This window comes from Molothrus aeneus, unplaced genomic scaffold (assembly GCF_037042795.1).
Source record: "Molothrus aeneus isolate 106 unplaced genomic scaffold, BPBGC_Maene_1.0 scaffold_34, whole genome shotgun sequence".
NCBI classification, from domain to species: domain Eukaryota; kingdom Metazoa; phylum Chordata; class Aves; order Passeriformes; family Icteridae; genus Molothrus; species Molothrus aeneus.
Genome location: NW_027099005.1, coordinates 275653 through 286355, shown reverse-complemented (window position 1 = coordinate 286355; position 10703 = coordinate 275653). Strand labels below are relative to the sequence as shown.

General features: G+C 58.9%; 1 pseudogene; it reads right to left on the bottom strand.

Annotated features, from left to right (window-relative positions):
- Positions 1-4562: 4562 nt before the first annotated feature.
- LOC136570420 (serine/threonine-protein kinase pim-1-like) lies at positions 4563-8356 on the bottom strand (annotated as a pseudogene).
- Positions 8357-10703: the final 2347 nt, after the last annotated feature.

Below are 10703 nucleotides of genomic sequence, written 5' to 3'. Positions count from 1 at the left end.
ACACGCAGGGACTCACTCCAGATCTCTGGCAAACCCACATTCCAGATGCGGATGGGACTACCCACTTATTATCCTTCCTGTCAGGCTCAACTACTTCGGTGCAGACGTCACCTTTCCGCTTAGCTAAGGTTGCATTGCCAAAGCATCTGCCCTGACCTGTGACTTGACTCAGGGTAATTCCTTTGCGGGGTGTGTCCCATCTGCACTGGCGAGGGGCATCGGCTGTGGAATAGCTGAAGGGGGTATCTAAAGCGACTCCTTCGTAAAAGAGGGGTTTAACATCGTAGCAAAGCCAGAAGGAGTCGGTTAGGTTAGGGTTAGATTCATTCAGGGATAGAAAGGTAGCTTCTAACATGCGAAGGATTGGGTCCGAGCCTGACCTGGCTGAGCGGCCTATCTGGAAGGCTTCCTCATCGCCAGTCGGGACGTCGGTGACCCTTGTGGGTAAGGGTTTGGGGTGGGTCATGTTTCTCCCTTTCTGTGTGCTTTTGCCTGTGGGAGCATAGGGTATGAAGATCCCCTGCCCCACTATGGGTTGGCATAGATGGGCCGTCTCGCATCCATAGCGGGAGGGGGCTGAATCCCGCACCTCCCCTCCCTCTCAAAAAGCATACGGCTTATTTGCACTATATCAAAAGGGAGTAAATCATCATTGCTAAAAAGACCGTCCACGAGAGTGGAAACCACCCCTGAGTTAATTCCTTTTTCTGAAATAGCTTTTACTATTGTCTGAATATCTTTGGAATTAACGGGAGTATACGTTCTTTGCTGGTTCCCCTGGGGTCCTGTAATTCTCACCGGGAAGGCATGCACCGACGCTGCGGGCGCCCACCCCGCGCATTCGATTTTGATTTTGCCCCAATCGGTGAGTTCGTATTGGGGCTGGTTCCCGACTGTGTTAAAAGTTTTATTTGGTTTCGTCCGGAACCACATTGATTCTGTTTTCTCAGCTTCCGAGTCGCTGCTGGACTCGGTGGGCTCCGCAGAGCGGTCTGGGGAGATGTGATTCCCTTCAGAGTCGGAAGTCGACTGCCAATATACTTCCGGTTTCTGCTGCCGTTTTGTTCGGCTTCGGCCCTGCTCCTCCCCTCGGGGGCGGTGCCACTCCCGCCCCCTGGGCTCGCCCTGCCTCCTGCAGGGAGGGATCTCTCCCATATATGGTGGCATCAGTGGGCGCGGCTCCCGGGCGAGTGCCCGCCCTCTGTTGCACCCCCACGCATGCGTGTCTGCTGGGATCCACGGCTCCCGGCCGGGCATGGGCTCAGCGCTAGTTTCCCGCGCATGCATGTCCGCGGCTGGCCACGTTTCCGGGTTCTTCCCGCCGCGGGCCGACGGGCTCCACCCCTCTTCCCAGCCACCCGTGCCATATTCGAACAGGAAAGGCAGCGGATCCCCTCCGCCGCCCGCCCGCGCGCCTGCTTTCTCGATATTTCGGGCTTCTGCTGCCAATCCCTCCCAAAAGGACCGCGCGCGTCCCTCCGCTTCTTGCGCTAAGTCGGCTATCAGCGGGGAAGGGATGGGCGAGGGGCCCGCGGGCACCCCGGGGGGCTCCGGAGGGGGTCCAGGCCCCGGCGGGTTCCCCGAAAGGGTCAGGGGGTCCCCCGGGGGCTCCGGGGGCTCTGGGCTCGGGGAGGGATGGGATGCGCCCGGCCCCCGCGTTTCCCCGCTTTCAATCGGGTCGCCACCAGGAGGGGTTCGCGTTATCGCCCCCTCCCCCAGCTGTGGCGTGATTAACAGACAGGAACGTGCAGCGTTCCACGTCTCCCGTTCTTCTAATGCTTTGCGTAGGGCGGCTTCTGCCTTCCCCCACGCTTTCAGGCTTTTGCTGCTGCCCGTGGCTTTTGTGTCCTCTGCTAACGCGACAGTACATTTCTGCCATGCCTCAGACTGTAATATATCTATGGGTCGGTCAATGACCCCGAGCTTGAGGAGTCTCGTTAAAGCGAGATTAAAGTTCCTGAGTTCACATTTGATTCCCCATTGCATATGTATCAAACTTACGACCTTCGCTATCGCTTCCATACAAATCGCGGGTCCCGGGGCGTCCCCCTGCTTTGCTATAGTCGTTCCGGCGCTGTGCATGCTGTCCCCTGGCCAGGAGTACCCCCGTCGCCCGGACTCGTCGTCCCGGGTTTCGGCATCACTATGTTGCCTTCTTGTGAAGGCCGCGATGACCTGGTTTCAGAGTCCAGCACGGCGATCTTCTCCTTGGGATCCTTCGGGGCCAATAACGGACGCTAACACCAATGTGGTGGACGGTTAAAGGCGTTTATTGAGGGGTCTCGAGGGTATTTATGGACTAAGGGGTTTCTCTACGTCAGAAAGGGCTTTGGCTATACTTTCTAGGGTTAGTATGGAGTGGAAAGTTACTGGCATCCATAGGTTAGGGGGGCTACACGTTTGACTACATTCCAAGGGTGATCCTTATCTATGGGGAGAAGGGCAAAAGGATTCCTGTAATTTTCCATCACAGCCCAAAATCTTCCGAACGCCTGTCCCTTTCCTATCACACACAGGGGTCTTGGGCTCTGTGCCAAGGCCTCTGAGCCCCCTGGACAGGGGCTCGAGTCCTCCAGGGCAGCCAGAGGAATTTCCTGGGTTCTGACAAGTAGCCCTGTTGCAGTCCCTGCATACACGAGTTTACTTGATCACTTTGATGCCAGGGAGCACCAAGAACTTGAACCTTCCCGGAGTCCAGCCCTGCCTGCCTATCACGGAGCAGAGGGAAAAAATGAAGAACCTGGGTGGTGGTTGAGCCAAATTGGCATTTTCCCCATTTCTGATTTCCTCCCAGCTTTTGCAGCAGGGCGACAACCCCATCGCTGCAAAGCACTTCCTTTTGCAAGGCACATGCAGACCTCACTGGAAGGGGCTCTTGAAGGAGCTGCTGCAGTTGGCAAAAGGAGCTGTTGTTGAATTTTTCACGTTGCTTAATCCCCCCCTGCCAAATGCCATCAAGAGGCTGAGGAAGGACACAAAAAGATTACCCTGGATAAAGGGAGGCCAAAAGCTTGGAAAAGGAGGAAAGAAACGCTCCGATGATGACGATGACAAAAAAAAACCAAACAAATTTATTTTGACCGCAAATGAACACCGGCCGCCCTCCAGCCCTCCAAGGCTGGCAGGCCGAGCGGTGCCGTTCCCATGGCATGAGGTGCTGGCAGCCTGCGGAGAGAAACCAGAGAGCCACGGTCAGTGGCAGCAGGCTCCTGTCCCCCTGTCCCACCATGGCCTGTGCCCGGGCCAGGCTGCTGGCTCTGCTCAGAGCCCAAACCTCCCGACCCATTCTCTGTTTTTAGAGAAGGGCAGTGTGGCAGGCCACGTTCCACCTCCTCTGCTTAATCATGGCACAGCAACCTCCTCAGCAGCTGCAAGAGCGGGATGCCCGTGTGCCCGCTGCCATCTGCCCGGAGCCCTTCTGCCAGCCGAGCTGTGGAGCCAGGTGCCCACCTCTGGAGAGCTGCTGCCAGGAGAGGAGCCGATCCCAAACCAGGTCCTCGTCCTTCTGGAAGGGGCTGTCCCTGCAGACCGTGGCCCCTGGGGCAGCGCTGGCACTGGGCGCGCTCCACGGACGCTGCAGGCGCTTCCCTGTCGGGTCTGGGCACCAGGTGTAATCCTCCTGGGAAAACAAAAGAACAATTGCATGAAAGCCAATTCAAAACAAGACCTGGAAACAAGAAAAAGCACAAAACCTGTCACCGTATCACAGGCCTGAGGAGGGTCTGACCACTCCATGTGAGAATTAAACCTGTTCAGAGGTGGGGAAAATCCCCACCTTTCCTGCCCGTAAACGCACCTCTTCCTCAAGGGCCTGCAGAGCAGACCAGCTGGGTCTGCACGGCTTCAGAACCCGTCCCCCCCTCTGCTGCCCCCCATCCACATGGATGGATGCTTTTGTCAGGCTGGCTGCCCCCGCCTCAGCCCGTGCCAGGCTGGCTGGCAGAAGCTGTCAGCAAGGCCAGGAGCCGGCTCCCCTTCCACAACATCCGTCCCCTGTCCCGCCAAAAAGCAGCTCGGCGGCCGGCAGAAAAATTAATATTCCCCAGCACCGCCGAGCAGAGAACCTCCGGCACGTGGCCAGGCCGGGCCCTGCCGTGCCTGGAAGCACCAGCATCCCCCCGCCCCTGCACCGGCTGGGGACTCATCTTGATTTCATCGGAGTGCAGAGCGTGTCCTTCATGCAGGGGCCGCAGCCAAAACCAATTGGCTCTGCCCCGCCAGTGGCCAGCTCCAGGACGGTGTTCCCAGCTCCACGTCGTGCTCCAGAAGAACACGCCAGCTGTGCCTCGGCTTGCGGGGACATCACGATGCCATTGAGCTGCAGGGGGATGTTTCCTCTGTCCCAATCCATGTCACCTTCACTGCACTGCCACCACTTCTCCAATGGGATGGGCAGCACGGAGCCACTCCCTCCACAGCTCACGGGGACCAGCGGAAGCAGCATCTCCTCGGCTGCACTGTCTCCTCCGCACCGCGGCCGCAGGGAAATGCTCCGGGGTTTTCTTCCAGTGCCACGAGACGCGTGCCGCTGCTGCTTGCTGGGCTCCTGGATCCTACTGTGCTCAGGGATGCATCTCTGCTGTCTCCTGGGCCAGGCAGGGCTCCTGCAGCCAAGAATGCTCAAAAAGGTCCTCCAAGCATGGCTTGTGTGTGGGGTCCATGGATAAACACCACCTGATGAGGTGCTGGCACTCTGCAGAGAGAAACCAGAAGGCTCCTGTCCGTGCTCTCCCACATTCCACAGTGCCCAGGCAACACCAGGAGTGCTCAGAGCTGCACCCAAAAGCTTCCTATTGATCCTCTCTTGCGGAGGACACCAGCACAGAGGCACAGGTGCCACCTCCTCCAGCTAAGCCCAGGAGATCCACCTCCTCACCAGCTGCAAGAGCAGGATGCTTATGTGCCAGCTGCCCCTCCCAACCCCGTTCTTCCCCTCGTGCCTTGAAGGCGCATCCCCACCTTGAGACACCCGGGGCGGGAAGACGAGCTGGCCCTGGACGATGTCCTTGTTGGTGTGGAAAGGAAGGTGCCCGCAGACCAGCTCATAGAGCAGGACGCCCAGGGACCAGATAGTGGCTGGCTGGCCATGGTAGCAGCCAAAGAGGATCCACTCTGGTGGGCTGTACTCCAGCGTTCCTATGGGACACGGGCGCAGCTCATCAGGCCCATGTTGCTCCCTCCTGCCTTCCTTCCCTCCCTCCCAGCCAGCTCCCGTTCCACAACAGCCAGCCCCTGCCCTGCCAAAAAGCAACTTGGCTGCAGCTGGCTGAAGAAGGATTCCCCCTCTTTCCTTCCCCCCTCTTCCCCCTCTGCCAGCAAAGCGGGGAACTCAGCTGCCCGGCTGGGCCCCGGCTTGGGCTCACCTGACATCCGGGTGTAGAACGTGTCCTGGAGGATCGTGCCGCAGCCGAAGTTGATGAGCTTCGCCTCACCCGTGGCCAGGTCGACGAGGACGTTCTCGGCCTTGATGTCGCGGTGCAGGACGCCGCGGCTGCTGCAGTGCTGCACGGCCTCCAGCACCTGGCGGAACAGCCCCCGCGCCACGGGCTCCGTCAGGAACCGCCGCTTGTGCAGGAAGTACCAGGGGTCCTCACTGCGCTGCGGACGCTCCATGACCAGGGCGAAGCCCTCGGGCACGTCGAACCAGTCCAGGAGCCGCACGACGCCGTGGAGCCAGGCCACGACACCATCCACAGCAGCGCCAGCTCCAGGGGCACAAGGGTGCCGTTGCGCTGCGGGGGGACCGCGATGCCGTCAGCGGGGCCGATGCTGCGCCGCGCCTCAGGCAGCCCCTGCCCGGCCCCGCCGCGGCTCGCCATGGCCCGGCCCGGGGCGCTGCGCGGCCCCCGCTCACTCCACGCTCGCTGCCCTCGCAGCGTTCCGGCTGCCACCCTGCCAGGCCTCGCCTCAGCCCCGCCCGGCCCGCCCCACTGGCTCCTCCCTGCCGGCTCCTCCCGCTGGCCCCGCTCACTCACCAGCCGCGCCCACTCTGAGATGCGCTCCGGGACACTCGCTTGATGGCCACCTGCGAGCCAAGGTGAGCAGTGGGCTGAGCTTGTCGCCCACCGCCCGCTGCCCGCCGCCTGCCGCTGCCCTCCGAGCCGGCCCCGTCTCTTACCGGGGCGCCATCGGCGAGCCGGGTCCCGGAGTAAACGCTGCCACAGCCGCCACTGCCCAGCAGCGGGCCCTGCCGGTAGAGCTGCTCCAGGGGAGGCTTCTCCGCCCGTGCGGGGGGCACCGCGCTGCTGCTCTTCTGCCCGGGGCACCCGCCCGCCCGGCGCGCTGCTGCTTGCCGAGCCGCCCCGGGCTGCGGCGGCTCGGGGCCGGCGGCCGAGCTGGCGAGCGGCGGAGCTCGGAGCGGGGAAGCTGCTGGCCACGCTCTCGGCCATGGGGCGGGAGCTGGGCGGCAGCGGAGCGGCTGCGGGCGGAACCACGGATGGGGCTTTGTTCAGGGCCGGGGCCTCGGCCGGGGCTGGGCCAGAGCCCGCGCCAGGCCGAGCCAAAAGACCGCGATGCTCCGCCAGCACCAGAGCAAGCAGCTCTTCCTGCGGCGCCACAGCCGGTACGGAGAGAGCCTGGCCCAGGCGGAACCACGGCGGGCCGGGCAGGGGCGGGGACGGGGCGGCCCCGCCAAGGGGCACCTTGCGGGACGCGGCATCAGCCGGGCTGGGAGAGGCGGAACATGGACGGCACAGCCCGGGATGGGACGGGACGGGAATACAGTGAGTGGGAGGGAGAAGGGGATGCGGAGCAAGGGAAAAGTCGAGCTGAAAACTGATCAAGAGAAGCGCTGCTGCTGCTGCTGCTGCTGCTGCTGCTGCTGCTGCTGCTGCGTCTGCTGCTGCTTCTGCTGCTGCTGTGGAGCCGCTGGAGCTCGCGGCCGTTCCTCGTTGCCCCGCGAACCCAATGGAGGAGCCGCCGCGCGCCCCAAGGAACGAAAGAGAGAAACAAACAAATCACACCCCAAAGTCATTCCTATTAGAGAAGTAACCAAAGAAAACAGTGTAGCAATAAAGAAGAGTGTTGGCTTGTGGCTTCTTTCTTCTTTGCGTGAGACAAAACATTTCATGGGTGTGATAAACGAGTTCACTGGATTTAAGGATCATACAATTATTATTTTTTTATTATTATAATTATGCAAGCAAGAATAAGCAAAGTCCAGCACTGGGCAGACGGGAGTCTCCGCTCCTCTAGGCTCGCACCGTTCCTATCCCCAAGGTTTGCCTTTTATTGCCTTCTTCTCCCGGGTTCAGGGATGATGTGGTCTGTCTTTTGCGCTTCCCCGTTCAGTTGCTAGGGGGTGTTTTTCTGCCTTCTGGTGGTCGTGGGATGAAGGCTCCAAGTCCTCCTCTTTTAACCGCTGAGTGAACTTTTCCTTATAAGGCATACCTATACAGTGGAATTTTCAGAACACTATACAATTCCTGCAAGCCTAAGCAATTCTTGTGAGTTTAAGGATTGTTGTTACAGCCTTCCTCTGTGACCTCTGGGTGAACTTTTCCTTATAAGGTATATCTTTACCATGGAATTCCCAAAGCACTATATGATTCCTGCAAGCCAAGCAACCATGTGTGGCTGCACATTTAAGAATCAAGCGGTTTTAGCTATTTAGTTATTGCTTTTATATTGTATAATTATTTAGCTATTGATTTAATTAATGAACAAACGTACTGCTACTTATTACATTCAATTTGTGTTGAATTGGGGCTGGGTTGGGAATTGTTATTTTGGGGAGAGTTGATGGGTGTTTGTTGTGGGTCCTGGGGAGGGGAAGTCCAGGGTTTGGTGGGGGTGATAGTTGAAGGGAGGCGGGAGGTGATTGGACAGGGGACTTGAGCAATCATTCGACACCCTGAGAAAATGATTGGTCCAGAATGAATATCGATAAGGATCAACGAGAACACCGGAAAACGACCAGTCAACATGCGGATCCAAACCCCACCAATCCTGGACCCGAGAGGGGTTATAAAATGAGGGTTTGGTTGGGTTGGGGTTCCTCTCCTTCTGAGGGAGGTACTATATGGGGGGGAACCCAGTGTGTTTGGGACATGTTGTTATCTTTGGGTTGTTGCGTGGGAGTTTGGGCTTATCTCAAACTCCCTGTCCTCTGTAGTTTGTTTTGATAAATGAGAGCCTATTTCCTTCTCAAAATCAGGCCTCATTCGAATTCACAACAGCATGGTTTTTCACCAGCACTGAGTGGGTTCTTCCTTGTCATGGTTGGGCCTTGCCAGGGTTTCCACAGCCCTCTTCCATCACCAGTGGCTTCTTTCCCAACCCCAAGTCTGTACACAAGTCCCAGGTGCTGGCGAGAGGGCAGTGGTCACCCCGTGTGCCACTGGGGCAGCCCCCGCATGCCCAGGGATGGTGGGGCCAGGCTCTGGGAGCAGCAGCATCCCCCTGATGAACTCCATCTCTATTCCATAGGAACACGGTCATACAGCCCCCCGGAATGGACCCACTTTGGCTGGTACTATGGCAGGCCAGCTACCATCTGGTCCCTGGGCATCCTGCTGCACCAGATGGTCTGCGGGGAGCACCCTTTCAGGAGGGGCCAGAACATCAGCTGGGACCATCAGCTCTCGCTGCCACAAGGGCTCTCTCAAGGTGGATCCTCATCTCTGGGCACAGGGGGAATCCCAGTGCTGGGAGACAGCAGCGGGCTCGTGGCCATCCCGCTCTGGCAGCTGCTGAGGAGGTGGCACATGTCCTGCTCTCCTGCTCTCCTCCAAAACAGGGAATTGATGGGAAAGTTTAGGCCCAGCTCTGAGCACATCCAGCAAGGCCTGGGCATGGGAATAGTGGGGCAAAGCCAACAGGAGCCTTCTCCAACTGCCCGGCGGTTTCTGGTTTCTGTGCCCAGAGTGCCAAGATCTGATCTTGTGTTTATCCACGCTGGACATGGAAAGGCCCTCATTGGAAGAGCTGCTCTGTCATCCTGGGATGCAGGATATTCATCTGCCCTAGAAGAAGGGAGAGAGCCACAGGCACACTTTGATGCAGGGCCCTGGTAAGTTACAGCCCCACACATGCCTTGGCAATCAGAAGCAAAGGAACCCAGACTTTTTTGTGCTGCCCGTGTCACTGCCCAGGGCTCATCAGATGGGAACACACAGCCCTTGTGCTGGAGCTGAGCTGCTCTGCCCAGCACTGGTGGCTGCCATCTGAGCTGGTTTTGCTTGTCCTTGTTCCCCGACAGCTGGGGCCCTGGGCAGAACCCTGAGAGCCTGGTCTCATCCCAGGGAAGGAGAAGGAGCCCCTGGAGAAGCTGTACCAGGTGGGGCTGCTGCTGCTGGAGACAGCGAGGACGACACCAAGGATGACAACCTCTTCCTGGACCTGGCCACTGACCAGCTGAAGATGATGGACTTGGATTCTGGCACCTTCTTCAAAACCAGGCTCCACAGGAAATTCGCAGATGAGTCCACACACAGGGGGATGCTTCCCAATTTGGGCATTGCACAGCCTGGCCAGGAACCAAAGGTTCCCCCTTTGCTGGGGCGGGTGCAGCTGATCCTTCAGCTGCTGCCCAGCTGCTTTTGGCAGGGCTGGGGCATGGGCTGGGGTGGGTACAAATGGGAGTGGGCTCCTGGCCCTGCCAACAGCCCCCAGCACCCACCATGCCCCAGTCTGGGGCTGGTGCTGGGGCAGCCAGCCCAACACAAACAAAGCCCCATGGTGGGAGCAGAGGTGGGACTCCAGAAGCTGTGCAGGGGCTGCTTTGCTGTGCAGGCAAGGAAGGGCTTGGGCTGCTCCACTGCCCTTGTTTGCTTTGGGGTCACTGTTATTATGGGGGGCAGTGCAGGGGGAAGGGAGAAAGCCTGGGCTTCCCTCACCCGTGGGTGGGTTTTTCCCTGGCATGCAGGGATTGGGCCTTCCTCAAGCCCCTGGTAGAGATAAGTTTTTTTACCTTTTTTTCTTTTTGCCCCATTGTCTGTAATCTATTTTCAATAATTTGATGTTTCTTTTTCTAGAGGAAGCATTCAAGGGGGGGATGGCATGAGGTGGGTCCCCGTCTGCTTGGCAGGGTGGGATCAGAGCTTTTGGGAGATGGCAGCGAGCACAGGAGCATCCTGCTCTGGGCAGCTGCTGAGGGCTGGATGTGCCCTGGCTGGCTGCAGGCTGGGCACATGTCCTGCCCTCCTGCTCTGTGCCAAAGGCAGCAGGGATGGGCAGCTCTGGGCACCGCTCTGAGCACGGCCAGCATGGCCTGGGCACCGCGGGCGGCTGGGACAAGGGCACAGGAGCCTTCAGCTGATGGGCGGTTTCTGCTTTCTCTCCTTGCAGCTGGGCTCTGCGGGTGCTGAGGCTGCTCTGGGCTCTGCCAGGGCTCTGCTGGAGCTCAGCACCGGGCCGGAATCAGCCAAAGAAGAAATGGTGTGACCTGCAGCACAGACTTGCTTGAGCATTTTGGCAGCACAGCTCAAGTTTGCAGAGTGTACAGCTCCAAGGGAAAACATGACACCCCCCAGAAAATAAACTTGTTCAGTAACTTCGGAAATGAAATCAATCTGGGATGACCGCAAATGACATTTTTCAGCTTGCTCAAGTTGTAGCTCAGCCCTTCTCTGAACAGTTCTCTCCTCCACCTGCCTTTTACTTCCCAACTGCTCCCTCTTTTCCCCCAGTGAGTTCCCAGCCCATTGCAGTCTCCATCACACTGTTGCCTTCCTTGGTGCCCCTCACCATGAGGAAGGCAGAGC